This window comes from Saimiri boliviensis, chromosome 6 (assembly GCF_048565385.1).
Source record: "Saimiri boliviensis isolate mSaiBol1 chromosome 6, mSaiBol1.pri, whole genome shotgun sequence".
NCBI lineage: Eukaryota > Metazoa > Chordata > Mammalia > Primates > Cebidae > Saimiri > Saimiri boliviensis.
This window is the reverse complement of record NC_133454.1, coordinates 96,877,312-96,895,204: the sequence shown is the minus strand read 5'-3', so window position 1 is coordinate 96,895,204 and position 17,893 is coordinate 96,877,312. Positions and strand designations below refer to the sequence as shown.

Sequence of the window (17,893 nt, the reverse complement as noted above, 5' to 3'; positions counted from 1 at the left end):
TCTATATCTTATTATCCTCTTTGTTTCCTTCATTGTGCATATTGCACTCAAAAAAAATTAATTTATTTACTTGTTTATTGTCTTTCTTCTTCATCACTCTCCGTTGGAACAGTTCTAATTTATCTTCTTCAAAATTGTGTGTCTGGTGCCTACATTTGGTATAGAGAAGACACTCAGTACCTGAGTGGGTGAAGCCAAATCCAAGTGGCAAACGGGAGGGAAGAGGACCAGATCGCTACAGAGCCCTCTGTGGTTTCTGTAGGAGAGAATGGCGAGCACTGTCTTGAGGAGGACTTCCTGACAATGCGCAAATACCTAAGGGAGTGTGAGCAGTTGATGATAAGTTAGACAGCAGTAGCTGCACTGGAGGGAGACTAGATACACAGAGTGGAGTAGGAGGCAGTTTGGAGCCTCTTGTTGAAGGCCTGGGAGCTGAACTCTTCCTGAGTTAGCTGGGTGGGTGTTGCCTATGGAGGTGTTATGCAGCTTGATCTTTGTTTAGTCTGAGAATAAAAAAGTTACTGAAACACTAAAATCCTTTTCTCAAATCTTTCTGTTATGACTACCCGGGTCCCCTCATTCCCTACCTGCTCTATCCCTGCCATTATAAGAAGCCACCATGAATAGAGGGAGAAGTCTAGATCGTTAATATGAGTCCAGTCACATTTCAGCAATTCTGCAGGGCCTCCTCCAGCAGATGCCCTCTGCAGCAACTGAAATAACCAATGATAATGTGCTAATGATCATTTAGAAACTGTATCTAGGGAGATCCCTAAAGGCAGCATATCAGAATCTGGGAAACAGATATTGTAGGCCAGGCCACCAGAATTCATGTGCTCTTTTCCCTAAAAGGACTTCAGGTTTAAAACAAACAAACAAAAGAAACCTCCCTAAAGCAGAAAGTATGTGTGCTGTGGTAGTTTTCTGAACTCCCTCCTCCCCAGCAGACTAAAGGCTCCACATGTGTTGCCCAGACAAAAGCTCATTACGTTAGTATCCAAACCATGGAGCCTAGATGCTTCTGTTTTGACCACCTCCAGTGGCATGCATTCCCACACCAGCCCTCCTAAAAGGATAAACTAGCTTGCGGCAGATTAGAGGAGCAACAATTTGCAAATAGCTGAGGGTAAATGAGACCCTGGGGTTGCTGCAAATATGCAGACAATGAGGCGCCACATGATGTACCATAGAGGCAGCCGCAGCACCTTAGCTGGATGGAAGGAGTGAGGCTGGGGTTGACACTGGCTTTGGATCACAGAATTACATAGTTACTGGAGACAAGGCTTTCTTGCCTGTGAGAACTGTGCTAACGCTTCCCATGCATCTTGTGGAATGGCCTAGCTGTGTTGTGGCCATGGTCTCTTGTTAACCGATGCCTGATGGGCTGGGCCCTAATATTCAACTTAATAGATCAATTTTCTCCACTCAAGGAACCCATCCTGCTTTCAAACTCTTTATTAAATGAATTTCTTTTTTTGCACGTTTATCTTATGAAACGTTCTGGTGGAAACCTATTATATATCTGCCAGGTTACCTTCTTTTAAAAGCAGTCTTCCAATTTGACCATTTGTCAATGACCATTTGTCACCTGATTCTTGGAGAAACTCCCATGTCCAATCTTGCCTTCTGACACTACTCACAGTTAATTGATTCAGGTGTAGATATCTAACCCCAACTGGTGTTTGGTCAACAACGTTGTTGGCCCGGCTGTTCCTGAGACCCTGCCAAATTCATATTCTTCAGTTACTTAAGATCCCCATCCCCTTCAATTAAAGATAGGTCAAGCTCAGTTTCTGTCCCATGCAATAAAAAGTTTTAATTAATACAGGAGAGAAGGGGAAGAAAGAATTAACATATACCTACCATATAGATATAATCAATGAGTAAAGATGTTTGAAAACAGTGATTCTCAACTGGGAGCTATTTTGCCCTCTTAGAAGACATTTGGCAATGCCTGGAAATATTTATTTTTGGTTACAAGCATGGAGAGTGGGTGATACTGGCTTGTAGTTGCTGCCAAACATCCTACAATGCACAGGAGAGCCTCCACAACAAAGAATTATCCAGCCCAAAATGTCAATAGGAGAATCTTGCTGTAGTACAGGATAAATCAGGAAAGAAACAGATGAGTAGTGAGTCAAGAAAGGCAGAAAAATGATCTGAGGCATCTGGGGCTGGGGGATAGAGGCAAAACCCCTCCTTGCTAGGTTTCTGATTTGGCAACCATTAGATAGTGGCTCCATTAACTAAAAAGAAAAGCTAGGATGCAAAGCAGGTTTGGGTTTTAGACTTAGAGATATTGAGTATGAGAGGCTTCTAAGTTATGCAAGTGGAGATGTCTCAGAAGCACTTAGTTTACAGGTGTGGAAGTCAGAAGGGAGCCTAGGCAAGAAAAATTGATTTGGAGGTCATCAGGATATGGAAGTTGATTGAAGATATAAAGGTAATAATATTGTTCAGGAAAAATGTGCAAAATAAAAGGTGAAGACATAGGACCCCGTAAAGAGCAGCAACATTGAAAGGACAAGAAGGATAACAGGAGCAAGGAGACTGAGAAATAATGAATGAAAAAAGAAAAAAAACCCAAGAGAGTGTGGTAGCAAGAAAGTAAAAGAAAGTACTTTTCAAAGGGATGTGGTTATTACCATTGAAAGATTCAGATAAGGAAAGAGCAAATGGGTGACTTCTCGTAAGAAAATGCCAATGGGAAATTGGCAAGCATGAGCTCCTTGTGTCAAGAGGAGGCTTAGGGTAATGGTGAAGGTAGGAGCCAGATCATATTAAAAAGATGAGTAGGCAGAAGAGAAGGAACTAGAAAGAGTGAGTGTGACCAGATCTTCCAAGAAGCTTGTATGTGATTAGAAGGAAGAATAAGGGGCATCTCTTTTATGTTAGATCATGAAATTAAATCCAAGACATTTTTCTTGAGCTTCAAATCCAGCAGGAAACAGCACCTGTCTACAGAGGCATAAAACAAAGAGACATCTGAGCCAGGTAGACTGGGGTTTAGAGGAAATAGTTCTCGATGATCAGAGCCTTTAGGGGAAGGCTAAAAGAGGTAGTAGAACTTCATCTGTTCCCCAAAGAAGGAGTAGAACTTAGAAGCATGGACTTCCTCCTAAGAGGAAGAATGCAGATAAAAGCACAGGCATACAACAGCATTTGAGGAACAGAAAATAGTCTATTTTGGCTGGAGCAAAAAGGTAGACTTAGAAAGGATTCATGTATCTGTTTCACAGTTTTCAAAAGGTTCCCTGGAGAGCTTTAGGGTTTCTACAGAGACAACCACAAGTGAATTTTCTAGATTAGAGATGGTAAACTATGACTCTTGGGTCAAATTCAGCCTGCCAGACATTTTTGCAAATCACATTTTACTGGAACACCACCACACTCATTTATTTACATACTCTCTGTGACTACTTTCCACACTGCTCTGGGCAAGTTGAATAGTTGAAACAGAGACTGTATAGCCCACAAAGCCAAAAATATTTACTATCTGGCATTTTTCAGAAAAAGTTTTCCAGCCCCTGTACTAGGTAATGGAAGCCTTCCCATTCATATGATATTATCTTTGTTAGCTATTTTCACCATTATTGGTAGAAACTTTTGTAGAATGCATTAGAAGGCCTTATGTAGACACATGATGATAGTGCTACACGAACTAAGGCTTTCTGCATCTTACCACAAATGAAGTGAAATAAACACTTTATATTCTTTCCTTTCTTCTAAGGTAAAATGTAATCTAACATGATTTAACTTTGCTGAGATGATGCCAGCATTGTTGTAAAGTTAAATCATCACCCTAGGTCATAGCGTAGGAATGACTGCAGGAAAGCTCCCTATGCCCACTCATCGCTAGCTTTACTTTGTTTCCGACAAGAAGAAGGATTACACTTGCCTTCAGTCTGACAGGGTTGTGTTTAGTTCTACCCAGTGGTAGAAGTACACGTTACTTTTCCCTTGCCATGACATTCACTGATAAACATGTTGAGAATCAGGTGTCACATATGCAGTAGTGTAAATTAATGAGCTTCTTTGTGGGGTTTAGCAACCCACAGGACCCACTGAGACCAGAAGTAGTCTTTGCATAAGAAGCCATCTTTTGTGGTACTAAGTCCCCGGGATTTTGGTATTGCTTGTTACTGCAGTATAACTTATCCTATCCTGATACATACGATGTCCTTGTGGAGTCTTCATCTCCCTAAGAATGCTTTACTCATGCTATGCATTTTTGAAACCATGTATCTTAGAGCCCTTCAATCTTTGAAACTTTGTATTTTCTCTTTCTTTAATATTGGGTTATCATTTTAAGCAGTTACCAGCATGTCCCCAATTCAAATTCATTTATAATTTGCTGCCCCTAGTCTTCTATAAGCTAAGTAAGCAGTTACTTATATTATAGTCATTTCTAAAGTAAAATTGTTTTCTCTGAGAGAAGATCGTGAGGGGATTTCTTGTGACTAAAATGTTTAGTAGTATAGGTTCTGTGGTATCCATTTTGACATGCAGAGGCCCTTTTGACTTTATTTCTTGTTTTAGGTGGTATTTTAAATAAGAGAAGCTCTTGACCAGTACTTTTTGGATAATACATATATTGATTACCATATGTTCGAAAAAACTACATGGAATTTTTCTGGAAATTTTCAGACTTATTTGCAGGTAGATGTGATTTATATGTTTTTTTAAACTATGTTTACATATCTGTGATACAGCTTCACCCTATATATATGTCTAGCTTTTCATAATAGACTTGTCACCCTCCTCTAACACCTATCTCAGTTACAGGTTTTATTATCCATGTATTCATCTAGGGCAGAATTCTGTCATTTTCTTGGACTCTCCCCTGGTCATTCCCCCAGCAGACAATGGGCCATGAAGCCTTGTTGATTCTGCCTCTACAATATGTTTCAAAAGTCTCAGCTTACATACATGACCCTTCATAAATTGGCACTTTCTTACTTATAATGGACATTTGTCATTTTCCTTGCCAATAACTGTTCCTAACTATTTGGGTAATAGCAACCAAGTTTAATTTGGGAACCCTAACTTTCTCCCATTGTAACAGCTTGATAGGACTCTCTATGAAGGGACTTTGTTTGCTGTAAGCCAAGAGGTGTCCAAGTTGGACACCTCTTCAGATACTGTCCCACTGGTGTTTAAAGGAACTCATTGAACAAGATTCATCCCATTAGGCTGCCTAAAGAGACCACAATCAGTTTCTCAGGCCCCACTTTCTGTCTTTATTGAATCCTGGCTCTTCAGTGTTTCCTGTAATTCTGAGTAGCACCAAGTGCTTACAATAAATATGTATGTGTGTGCGCGTGTGTGTACTTGCAGATGTGTGTGTATTTTATCAGTTTCTGTTGCTTGTAACCAGAGAATTCTGATACACTACCTTCCAGTCTCCTCACAGTCCGCTTTTTCTCACACCTCCTAGATTCTAGGACCATAAGAAGCTGAACAGTTTCCATAGCATGCCATATACTTCTATTCTTCTTGCATTTGCTCATACTGTTCCTTATTTCCATACACCCTTTCTTCATTTCTGGAAAATTCGAATTCATTATCAAGGTGTTAGCTCAGATATGGAAGTATTTCTATGTTAAACCCTTCTCTGGCCCTAACAAGTAAAATTAAGCATCCTTGGCTTTATGTACTCATAGCACTGTATACATCTTTCTGACTTAACAACATGGTATCATGACTAGTGAGTCACATGTTCAATGCTTCCAGGAAATGCTGAAATCCTCAAGGGCACCCAGGAAAAGTTCAACAAATACTTGTTGAATTGAATGAACTGAATCACATCTATAGAGAATAAAGATTTTTTTCTCAAAAGATGGATCTCATTTTATTTATTTATTTATGTTTTAAAATTTCCAATCCTGTATAGCTTTAAAAAATTGTTTCTATTATACTTAACAAAAATGTATTGTACTTGGATGATGGACACCTTGAATACCCTGACTTGATAACTACATAATATATACATGTAACAAATCTTCTCTTGTACTCCATAAACTTACACAAAAAAGGAAAATTGCATATCATTAATGCTTTATAGAGTTTAGAATTAATACTTGATGAGAAGTAGAAATCAAAAATAGTAGCCCCCATCTCTTTTTTCTGTAATTCTCTGCCTCTTCTTTTTCCACTGACACATCATATTTCAGTACCATTTTTTGTTTCCTTCCAAACTCCCTTGGCCTCTATCTTTTCAGAAATATGCAATGACCCATTATGCAATGAGCTACATTGTATAACAGACAGGATTTCCCTCCTTTCTTGAGACCATGCAGAAGAAGAAAAAACCTGAAATCCTTAATAAAGTTGCTAATGTGAATAAAAGACAAGGATGCAATTTCTTAGGAAGTTCTGGAGATGGATACAGTTTGGTTCCTCCTGATAAATCACTGGTGGGTTATTCAATAAAAACAAAATGTAAATAAGAAAATGCAGAGAGGTTCTATCTACTTTCCTGAGAAAATTGATACAAAATCCCACTTGTCAATTGCTCAAAGGAATCAACTGTAATCAGGGAAGAAAAATGCTAATCAAAGCAAGGGAGAAAAAAAATGGTATTGGATTTATCTTTGTCTTATGTAATGATGCCAATCCTATCTCACCTGATGCCCTTGATCAGAGGTTTAATAAATATTTCTTTGGTATTATCTGTCACCATTCTTGAAAACAAAAGGAAACTAGTCTTCCTCACTTTACTTGAATCTCTACATCTTAGCCCCTCTGCCTATGAAACAAATTCTAAATTCCTCACCTTGGTGCACAAAGTACATAATGATTTTATCTTGTCCCAACCTACCGCCTCTTTCTCCACCATTCTTCTCCGTAAGATTATTACTGCGAAATTTTCCAAGTTATCCAAACACTTTTTTGTTCCTCCTACTTTAGAGGACCCTCTTACTTTAGAGGAACCTGCCGTACCTCTTAACTAGGAAACCTACTCCTCTTTGTCTACCAGGAAAATCCTCTCCAGCCTTGTTTACTCATTTCAAATATTTAGCCCCTCACTCTTCTGAGCCCCCACAGTGTTGTAAACACATCTCCATGTCATGTGTAATTTATCTTTGTTCTACTTCTCTCTACTATACTCTAAGCTCCTTGAGAGCAGGGAATGTATACCAGTCACAGTTCCCAACATATAGTAGATATTCCAGTATTTATTAGATAGTGATTACTCACTTCCAAAATAAAGCCACAGAAGGTTGTTGCTGAGGGCGAAGTAAATGTCTGGTTAGTTATAACATATATATTTTTCCTTTCTTTTCATAGTGTTAAAGGAAGCCAAAAGTTAAGTCTTGTAATACAGATCATCCAGTTCTGTGCTAGGCCCAATTTGGATACCTCCTGGCTTGGGGAGAACACAGTCCCTTGATAGAATCCTATCAAGCTGTAACAATAGAGGAAAGTTAGATTTTTCAAATCAAGTTTGCTTGCAATTACCCAAATAGGTAGAAACAGATATTAGTAAGAAAACTGACCAATGTCCATCACAAGTAAGATGGTCCCAATTTATAAAGAATTGTGGATATAGAGATACAGTTTCACATTTGAAAACTCACAGTCTAGTAAGGGAGAAGCCTCCAATTGGTAAATGCTACAAAATAATAATAAAATATGGTTTTAGTAATAAACAATGTAACCTATTTAAATAAAATAATAAAAACGTGTTTATTTAAACCTTTCTTATTATGGGAAAATAAATTTGCTATCTCCAAAGTCCACTAAAAACACTTCAAAGACAAATAAATAAGTGGGCCTCACAGTACTAGAGAGAATTGCATTTGTCTTCACCATGCCAGTAAGCAATCATGGTATCTAGAAATTAACACCAATAGAAGCCACAGGAAATTTTTCTGCATACACATAAGAGCGTATAAATCGCTGATGCATAAAACTATTGTGGACACCAACAATAAATGACAAGGGACAAACATACACTTATCTCCAACTGGTTCTGTTTAAGGGGAAAAGAAGAAAAATGAGGTCAATGATTTCACTCAAAAAGCTATTCTAGGTTAAGCCTTTCTAGCATGAGCATAGATAGAAATTGGTTTTTTCAGCCCAGATTCCAACAGCTTTAAAGAGCTTTTCTCTTTAGGGTAACATTCATTTAAGGGATCTTTCAACCTATACAATTTCCCAACTCCTAAAATTGATCATAGGAGTAACTTGATTCCAAAAGAAGAAAGCATTTCAGCAATGATGGTGGGATAATAAATAAGGAATTGCTACACATTATTTTACTGGACCTGAAATTAAAAGGTACAATGGCACTATGAAAAAGGTATAGGTTTTAGAAAGACACAGTTTCAGCTCCTGATACTGTTTCTTCCTGGCTGTCATATTTTTGCCTGTGGGACTTTGTATAATATTTAAATCCATTGGGCATCAGTTTATCTTCATCTATGGAATTTTGATAGGCAAATCCCACTCCAGAGAGGTTTATGAAGACTGAAAACGATATTATAAGAGATGTAGCCGAGTAAACAGCATGTAGTTACAAATCAAGTAATATATATACATATATATACACATACATATATATATACATATATATGTATGTGTATATATGTATATATATATATATGTATGTGTATATATATGTGTATATATATATATGCACTTTATAAAAGTGTACTAATTACTCAAATAATTTGCTTACTGAATTACCATTTTGGACAGGAAATACCAAAATATATGGAAGACATTTCCATTGCTCCTGATATTAGGATATAAGGACACAGTGGAAGAAAAAGTCAAACATGAAGACCCAAGGTAGAGACCAAGGCAGAAAAGGACAGACTGAGGATAAAGACAGGAGCATTTCAATAGTGCTGGATCATTGGGAGGAGGTACATAAACATATCAGGTTGATTAAAAATATCACAGTCTTAGGGAGAACAAAAAGTTACTGCATAAAAGAATAAATTTCTGAACATTTCAGTTGAACTTTCATTCTACCAGTGGACATTCTTCCTTTCTTCAACAATAACCTCCAAATGTCCTGCAACTACAGTGGTTTAAGAAAAAGAGAAATATTTTTATCTAGCCATGGATGATCACACAAATGGATGGAAATACCCTCTGGATAGATGAAGGTTATGTGTTGTTCTGAATAGCATCAAATACAGGTAGTATAGGCAACCACCTTGCGGACCCAAGTGGAAGAGTAGTCCAAGATTTCCACAGGTTGACACGTGTTTCTGCTGTTAAGATCCTGGACAGGTGAAAAACAGCAGTTTCATGAAGTCAGCACATCACATGATGAACTCCTCTATAATTTTGACTTGAAAGAGATTCAGAATTCTCTCTCTGAGCAGTGGTGTTAAGAGCGCCAGGCTTCGGAGGAAGAAAAGACTAGGTTCAAATCTTTCCTAAGCTACTTAGAAGCTGTAAAATATTGGGCAAGTTATGCATATCTAAGTCCCAGTTAAATGAGGAGAATAACTACCTAACAGAGTTATGATAGAGGTTAATAACATAATTATATAAAGTATATATCACAACCCCCTAGTACTTAGAAAATAACAAATGGTAACTGTGATTTTACGTGGAGGAAAAAAGAATAGAGAAACATGGGCATTTGTCCATTTCTGCATTCTGTACTAAATCCTACAGAATCCTATAGAAAACTGAAGACGAGGCTCCACGAAAATGCACCAGTCACAGTATATACCAACAAAGCCCAAAGATATATTTTCTGCAGAGGCTACCAGAGAATATTGGACTGGTGAACTTTTTCTGGGCACATCCTTGAAAATCACCCCATCTTCTCATGAAAGATAAGATACACTCAGGGGTGGTGATGTCCTTCTGCCTCTAGAGGGTGAGGTCTTGCCAGCTGTGGGATGCCCTGAGGGGAAGCTTTGCAACATTTCTATATTCCCAACTACAACACGCTAGAACTCTGGCATAATTGACATACATAGTCACAAAAATTGTCAGTTAAAAATGACATTAGGTCAGAGTATGAATCCATATCCTGCTACCAGCTCACCTCACTTCATTGTCATCAGATTATGTTATGATGATTGGGCATATTTCTTCCCTATCTCTTGGCAATTACACAACAAGGTCCAGTCTGTAAGTGTGTACAGTGAGTGATGTCCTCCTTATAGCACCTAAGAAGGGCAGAGTACCCTGATTACCCTGATGATGTCCCGATGACCTCAGCTCTGCAGGTGGCTGTGGCAGTTGATTCCTACAGGAAATCCAGAAAATAAGAACGCTAGACATGGGGGAATCAGAGCTCTTTTGAGCCATGTGAGTTTTGAATGAAGTCATGTAGCATCTAAAAGCCTAAGTTAATTCAATTAAAGGGGGGTAGAAATTTTTGCCCTATCAACCTTTCAGACTGCTTGAGTGGGTCAAAATATAAATAGTTAAATTTTATGCTAGTTCTGTATGAATTATAAAGTGTTTAAGGATTATAACAATATAAATAGGCCCGGCACGGTGGCTCACACCTGTAATCCCAACACTTTGGAAGGCCAAGGCAGGTGGATCATGAGGTCGGGAGATCAAGACCATCCTGGACAACATGGTGAAACACCATCTCTACTAAAATAAAAAAGTTAGCCGGTAGTGGTGGTATGCGCCTGTAATCCCATCTAATCAGGAGGCTGAGGCAGAGGAATCACTTGAACCTGGAAGGCAGTGGTTGCAGTGAGCCAAGATCCGCCACTACGCTCCAGCCTGGAGACAGAGTAAGACTTTGTCTCAAATAATAATAATAATATAACAATATTGTCACAATCTTCTCATAGGTGCTTAAAGATGTCTTAAAGGATTTTTTTAAAAACAACAACAAGAACATACCATGCTGCATTCAAGTAGGAGGATTAGACAAACATAAGGATGAAATCTATTTATTTAAGTCTTCTCTAAACACTGTATCAAACCTGTTGGCATGTTGGGCTTACATGGGAGGCATTTATTTCTGAAGGGGTAATATTTTGTCCCTAGAAAGTTTCTATCAGAATGATACATTGTTTTATTCAAAGAAACTCAGGAGTTGAGGCCATATATATGATTTCATGACTTCTAAATCTCCCACTGATCTTAGTTGGACATCACATGCTATTTGCATTTTATTAGATTGTATTATATTAGGTTACATTAAAAGTAATGGCAAAATACACAATTACTTTTGCATCAACCTAATTATCAATACTTATGTAAAATTCAGGAGGCAACATAGCATCAGAGATACTTATCATATTTTCAGTTGCCCAGCATCTGAAGTCACTTTCTATGCTGGAGCTACTGTTATGATAACTGCAATTTATTTAAAAATCTTTCAGCCCATATTATATAACATATCTGTGTCTCACTAAGAATAAGCAAATATGTAATAATTTAGTTTGACTAGCATATTATCAAGAACACAGCCTAGTAGTGGTCAGTTCATATTAGGAATAACTCTGTGTTTCTGTTACTTGTGTCTTGATCAACAATAGGTGTACCATTCATTATTACACAGAATGTCAGAAATGGTGAAATTAATGACATTAATTGTTTGGGGAAATTAAAGGTGGCTCAAAAAGATAGTTAAAATCATTTAGAGACAATCTCCACTGTTGCATGTACACAGTCTAAAGAAATAGAATCCTATGGGGGTCCCAGCCAACTCCCTTAGAAATAGACTCTTAGGGCCGGCGGTGGTGGCTCATGCCTGTAATCCCAGCACTTTGGGAAGCCAAGTGGGAGGCTCCTGAGGTCAGGAGTTTAAGACCAGCCTGACTAACATGGTGAAACCCCCATCTCTACTAAAAATACAAAAATTAGCTGAGCATGGTGGTACACACCTATAATCCCAGCTACTCAGGAGACTAAGACAGGAGAATCACTTGAACCCAGGAGGTGGAGGTTGCAGTGAGCCAAGATCATGCCATTACACTCCAGACTATGCAACACAGAGAGATTCCATCTCAAAAAAAAAATAAATAATAAATAAATAAAATAAAATAAAAAATAGACTCTTAGGATTAATTCCTGAACAACTGTTTTCCAACCATTAGCTTGGGAACTTCTAGTCATCTGAGGCCAACTGAGGCACAGAATCCTGCCTCTGTTAACTATCTGCCTATCTGCCTATCTGAACTACTCTGTCCTATCTGCCTCAAGTGAACTTTTTCATATGGGATGTAGTCAGAGCACGAAAAAAGGTAAGAGAACTGGATTTCATCGAGCTTACAGAGCAGGTTGTGGGAACTATCTTGCGCCTTTTTGATAATGAAACTTTGTCTAATAAGTATTAGTATGCATTGCAGAATTTGGTCAGAGGTTTAGTCTCCTTATAACCTAGTTGTCATATTGTGGGGATTAGCTAAACCTCAGCCACTTCAAAGCATATCTACCAAAACGACCCATGAGCTAGGTAAGTCCGAATTAGGTTACATCCATTTTTAATACCCACCTTCTCAGCTCCCTTCCCACAAGTAAAGTTGGAAATACCTTGGTTGCTTTTGAGCTAGAATTAGCTGGTCAAAAGCACATGACTTTGAGCCATGGCAAGTGAAACAAAATGAACAAACAAACAAAAACAAGACGGGTTTTGAGAGAATTCTTACAGGTTTTGGCAGTGGCAGCAGTGGTAGCAACAACCAGTTTCTGAGACAATGGTGATATCTCTTGCAGCCCAATTTCGGTTTCTTAGGAGATGGAACTGTAAATTGAAGCATCTAGTGCTAAGGGGTTGTGTCATTTTTACTTTCAAATGAGTGCAGATGAGTAATTTTGCCTCTGGTTCTGGCAACAAAATGCCTGAACGTGGCTTACCAATCTTACCAGATAGTCTCATACGTGCAATATCCTTTCAATGAATTCCTTCCATACTTAAATCATCCAGAGCCAGTCATTTTTCTTCCTGCAACTTAGAACCCAAAAATGTTGACTGATACAAAAAAAAAATTAGTACCAAAAATAGTTGCAGTAACATTATCTAGTGTTCCAAGTATTTATTGCTGTGCAATAAATCAACTCAAATTCAATGGCATAAAACAACCACCATTTCATTATGCTCACAGATTCTGTGGGTCAGGAATTCAGATAGGGCACAGCAAAGATGGTTTGTCTCTGCTCCAGAGTATCTGGGGCTTCATTTGGGAAAAATCACATGGCTCAGACTTAATCAGATCTTGAAGGTGAGAATCATCTGGAGGCTTCTTCACCCACAAATCTGGTGCTTAGGTTGGGATAACTCAAAGGCTAAGATTAGTTGGGACTGCCTACCAGATTACATATATGTAGTCTTTTTATGTGGCTTGAGCTTCTTAAAATATGAGGGCTGTGGTCAAGTGCAGTGGCTCATGCCTATAATCCCAGCAGTTTGGGAGCCAAGGCAGGCAGATCACGAGGTCAGGAGTTCGAGACCAGTCTGGCCAATACAGTGAAAACTCCATCTCTACCAAAAAATACAAAAATTAGCCAGGTTTGGTGACATGCATCTGTAGTCCCAGCTACTTGGGAGTCTGAGGCAGGAGAATCACTGGAACCTGGGAGTCAGAGGCTGCAATGAGCAGAGATTGTGCCACTGCACTCCAGCCTGGGCAACAGAGCAAGACTCCATCTAAACAAAAACAAAAAACATGGGAGCTGTGATACAAGAATTAGCATCCTGATCAAAACTTCTGTCAAGAGACCAAAAGAGAAATTAAAGTGCTGCTTCTCACCAAGCAGGAGAAATCATGCAGTAGCAGCGATACATGGCGCCCCCTGCCTGCAATCTCAGTGCTTTGGGAGTCGGAAATGGAAGGATCACTTGAAATCGGGAGTTTGAAACTAGCCTGGGCAACATAGTGAGATCTTATCTCTACAAAAAAAAATTTCTTAAAATATTAGCCAGGCATTATGACATGCAGCTGTAGTCCCAGCTCCTCAGGAGGCTGAGATTGGAGGAAAACTTGAGCCCAGAAGTTTGGGGCTATAGTGAGCTATGACCACATCACTGCACTCCAGCCTGCATGATAGAGTGAGACTTTGTCTTTAAAAAAATAAATAAATAAACATGCACTAACACCATGGCTAATTCACCTAGTTTCACAGGGAGAGGGGCAGACTAACAGCCGGTCACACTGCAAAAGGGATGTGTTAGAATATTAGATATTTTTACAACTGTCTCTGGAAAATACGTGCCACACTGGAAGTGGGTAAAATCTATTATTGGTTCTCTGGCCTGAATAGGGCTGAATAAAATTTTTAATTTTATTCAGGTTTTCACAGACACAATACACAGGGATAAAATGAACTTAATGCATTGTCTATGGTTCTGTGGAATTAATTTTCCATTGAAAGGAAGATTTCGCAGAGCAAATTGCTATAGTCATGGAACAACACAAAAGGCAAAAAACACTTAAGGATGTTGAGATGAAATGGCTACTTCTTAAAGACTGATAAATTGATACCATGGGCTAAAATAATCTCTATCTTGCTGCTTCACTGAAAAAAAAAGAAAAAAGCTGATCCCATTTGTTATTGAATGATGTATATAGTCAGTTGAGTCCATTACCCTGCCAGTACTCTTGCATGAATTAGAACACTGACCAGGAAGTGATGCATGATGAAAATGTGAATGGATACACATGGGAGGATTCAGGGGACTCAAGAGTACCTCGGATCTCCAATTCCCACCAAACCACTATTTCCTGAACAAATGCCACCTCTTATGTTTCTTAAGCCAGTCTCTGCCTCATTTTAAGGCATTTTAATGACACCACCTGAGTTACTTTGCAAGGGATAGGCAATCTTCCTCATCCTCTACTCCAACCCCCTATTCATCCCTTGTGCTTTCCAAACATTTAGAGTCATATCTCAATGTGCTCCAGTGAAGGAAATTACAAAATCAAACTCAAGAGAAGAAAGTTTATACAACAAGATGATTTCCATATATGGCGAGTTTATGCGAGTGAAAATATGAGAATATATGGAAGAAGAAGGATAAATGATAATTCTTGTTCAGTTGGAATATGTTGATATAAGTACATTTACCAAATACTATAGGGTAAGTATGTTAACTCCAATAACCAAGAGAGGTTCTAAGTATTGGTTTGGTGAGTAGTCTAAAACCTGGAACTTCATCAGTGGCCCATGCTAAATGATTTAGGATGGCTTAAATTTCTGGTATAATATAGAGAAAGTAATCCTAAAATATAGGAGACTGAAACATTGAAATGGATATTTTCTATGTGACTCATACACGAAACCCTAAATATGTCTCCCAAGAGGCCTCAGAAGAACTTTTATTAACAAGACCATTAAGAAACACACTGATGAGAAGCACACCAGTGCAGCTAAAAAATCCTTTTGCAGCTGTTTTCTATAAGCCAGAGATGTTGTTGGGAGATACTTCAGTGGAAATGGACTCCTAATTCCAAGATCCTGAGGGTTGCAGATGTCAAGGGGCCATTAAAAGTTAGAGTCAGTTTTTATGTGGTCACCATATCACAAAAGCTGGAGGATTAACTGGAATGACTTACAGAAATATTTGGTATTGACTAATTGATCAGGGGTCCCTGGCTCTGAAATAGAAATAAACAACTTCTACTTAAGTGATATAACAAAACAATTCCAAGTCCATCAATCAGAAGATTTACTTGGGGCATCACAATAGAGTAAGATCCCTTCATCAAATTCTCAATTTACTACTCCAGAAACACTGAATGAAGAAAATGCCAGATAGTCTCAATAAAGGACCCTATAGTATGATTTAAATTATGTACTGAAGTGTGACTCTTCTTCCTATACCTTCCCATGGGATCTGTACCCATTAAAGTTGCAATGCAGAAAGTAAAACAAACAAGCTACAGACAGATCTTCAGGAGTGGTCTGACATTGGATCTGTGTTAACACTAATCCTTGAATCCCAGAGTTGACTGTAGTACTTATACATAGTGGAAGTTAATGATGGTGAAGTTATTAATGGAATTTTGATCAAAAAATCATCCTCATGAATAAGCATAGAGAGAGATCCAAAAGTCATCTTGTGGTTATTTTCCTAGTTCTTGATTATGTAGTTAGAATTGATGTCTGCTATCAGAATCCTCACAGAAATATATGGTAGAAAGGCCCAGTAGAAACACATGCTCTACTGAAAAAAAAAGTAAATGTAAAGTAACACCACATCCCTGAAGGAATCTTACAGATTAGTGCTATCATCAAATATGGAGGAATAAAGATTTTTTTTAACACATTCTCATCTAACTCAAGTGTCTGGAAAAGCAGAAAAGAAGTGAAACTTAAAGACTGATAGGAGATTAAGAAAAAGGTATCAGCTATTACTTCTATTTGCTATTTCTTTCTGAAGTGTAGCCCTCTTTATTAAAGCAAATGTATTTGGCTTTTGGAACCTGGTAACTACAGTCCAGCTGGATGTCATTTATGGAAGGTGGCAGGCAGAGCCAGAGGACACTATTCTCTATAAGTTTACCGACTGAGTAGGAAAAAAGTTAGACCTGGTTTACAGAAGTTGCTGCACACACAATATTCTGGCAGCAGTTGTAGTGCTTTGCCATGGCACTGTAAAGGAGTAGAGTAGGGAAATTTTGGTATTAAAAAGAAAGAAACATCTCATTGTTCACTCTGAGGAGGTGTGGCATGATGTAGGGATCCATACTGTATCATGGGCAGGGGTCAGTAGGTAGGCCAGGCGGAAAATGGCTTCTAAGGAGCAAGATTAGAGAATCTGTGACAATGTGATTTAGTGAAGAGTTGATGAATGGACTTTTCAGAGTGGGCCACAAGTATAATATTTGTGTTTCACATGAACTTTTGTCAAAAAGCTGCACTACAGAATCAGCTCTTGATAAACAAATGGGTAACACAAACAGCTTTGTGGATGTCATTTGTTCTTCTCTCCCAAAAACTCCAGAGGTTACTCAAAGTGCTCAGCAATAAAGTACTCATGGGACAGTGATAGAAGCAATGCATAGGCTCAACAATATGGACTATCCCTTGCTGTTTGGCCTGGATCCTGTAGCAGGGACAAAATCTGAATCTCTAACATGGTGTCATAACCCTAGATCCCAGTGAGTGCCTGGGTTACATAAAGATAACGTGATTTTCTTTTTCCTTTCTAAAATAAGCATGTCTTCCAGATTTGCTTTTCCTTTCTACCTTATGTCTGCAAACATCACAACCATGTGATCTTACTTAATGTTCTATACCCTATTATGTATCACATATGACATTGTTTCTCACAAAGTAAGCTGCTTTATGTATATAAATTAAGATACTGTTGCCCTTGAATTTTATTGTTCTCATCAAAATCACCCAAAAGCAATTGATTTTACAAAATCAAAGAATGGAAAACTGCAGACCACTTATAACATCAGCTGGAAGAAAAACACCTTGTGAGTTTGGGGTGCTATGCTAAAAAATGTAGTAATTGATATGGGGCAGTAACCAGAATATAAAGTTTCAGGCTGAAGACGGGTGCTGGAACTAAGGTGTGAAAGTAGAAAGGCGCCTCTCCCTGTTATTTCAAACAGATCTCTCACAAAATGTTTGCTTTCTCTCCCCTTGACTTTGGACACTACTTGCTTAAAGTTTTCTGTTTTCAAAGGTGGAATATGTCTACCAGGGTCCCCCAAAATGCTTCCACTCAGCCAGAAGTTAAGACAGCTAAGTAGTTATTCCAGGCTCTTCATTATACCAACTAACCACTAACAGGCTCATAGGCTTACAGGACTGGCTGAAGCCACTGATCTATTACCTACATTATGGGGATAGATGGGAGTTTGGAAGAACAAACAAATCAACCAAAACCAAGAGCTCTCCTGGGCTACATACTATCACTGTAATATAAGCCAATAACTTGCTGGAAGGCTGTCACAACCCATCACCATCAGGGAGTTCAGTCCCTCCAGAATGAAGT

At 38.5% G+C, this 17,893-nt stretch overlaps 1 protein-coding gene across 3 annotated transcripts in view; it reads right to left on the bottom strand.

Annotated features, from left to right (window-relative positions):
- The window catches only part of METTL15 (methyltransferase 15, mitochondrial 12S rRNA N4-cytidine), a 400,694-nt gene that overhangs the window by 84,516 nt on the left and 298,285 nt on the right, over positions 1 to 17,893 (bottom strand). For 2 of the 3 annotated variants that reach the window (XR_012518126.1, XR_012518124.1), the window contains exon 11: positions 8,656 to 17,893. This exon is cut by the window's right edge and continues 27,190 nt beyond it. The exons of the other annotated variant lie outside the window; for it this stretch is intronic. The gene's annotated coding sequence lies outside the window, so the exon portion shown is untranslated. Of the gene's footprint in view, positions 1 to 8,655 lie in introns of those variants that run through there. 3 annotated transcript variants of the gene reach the window in all.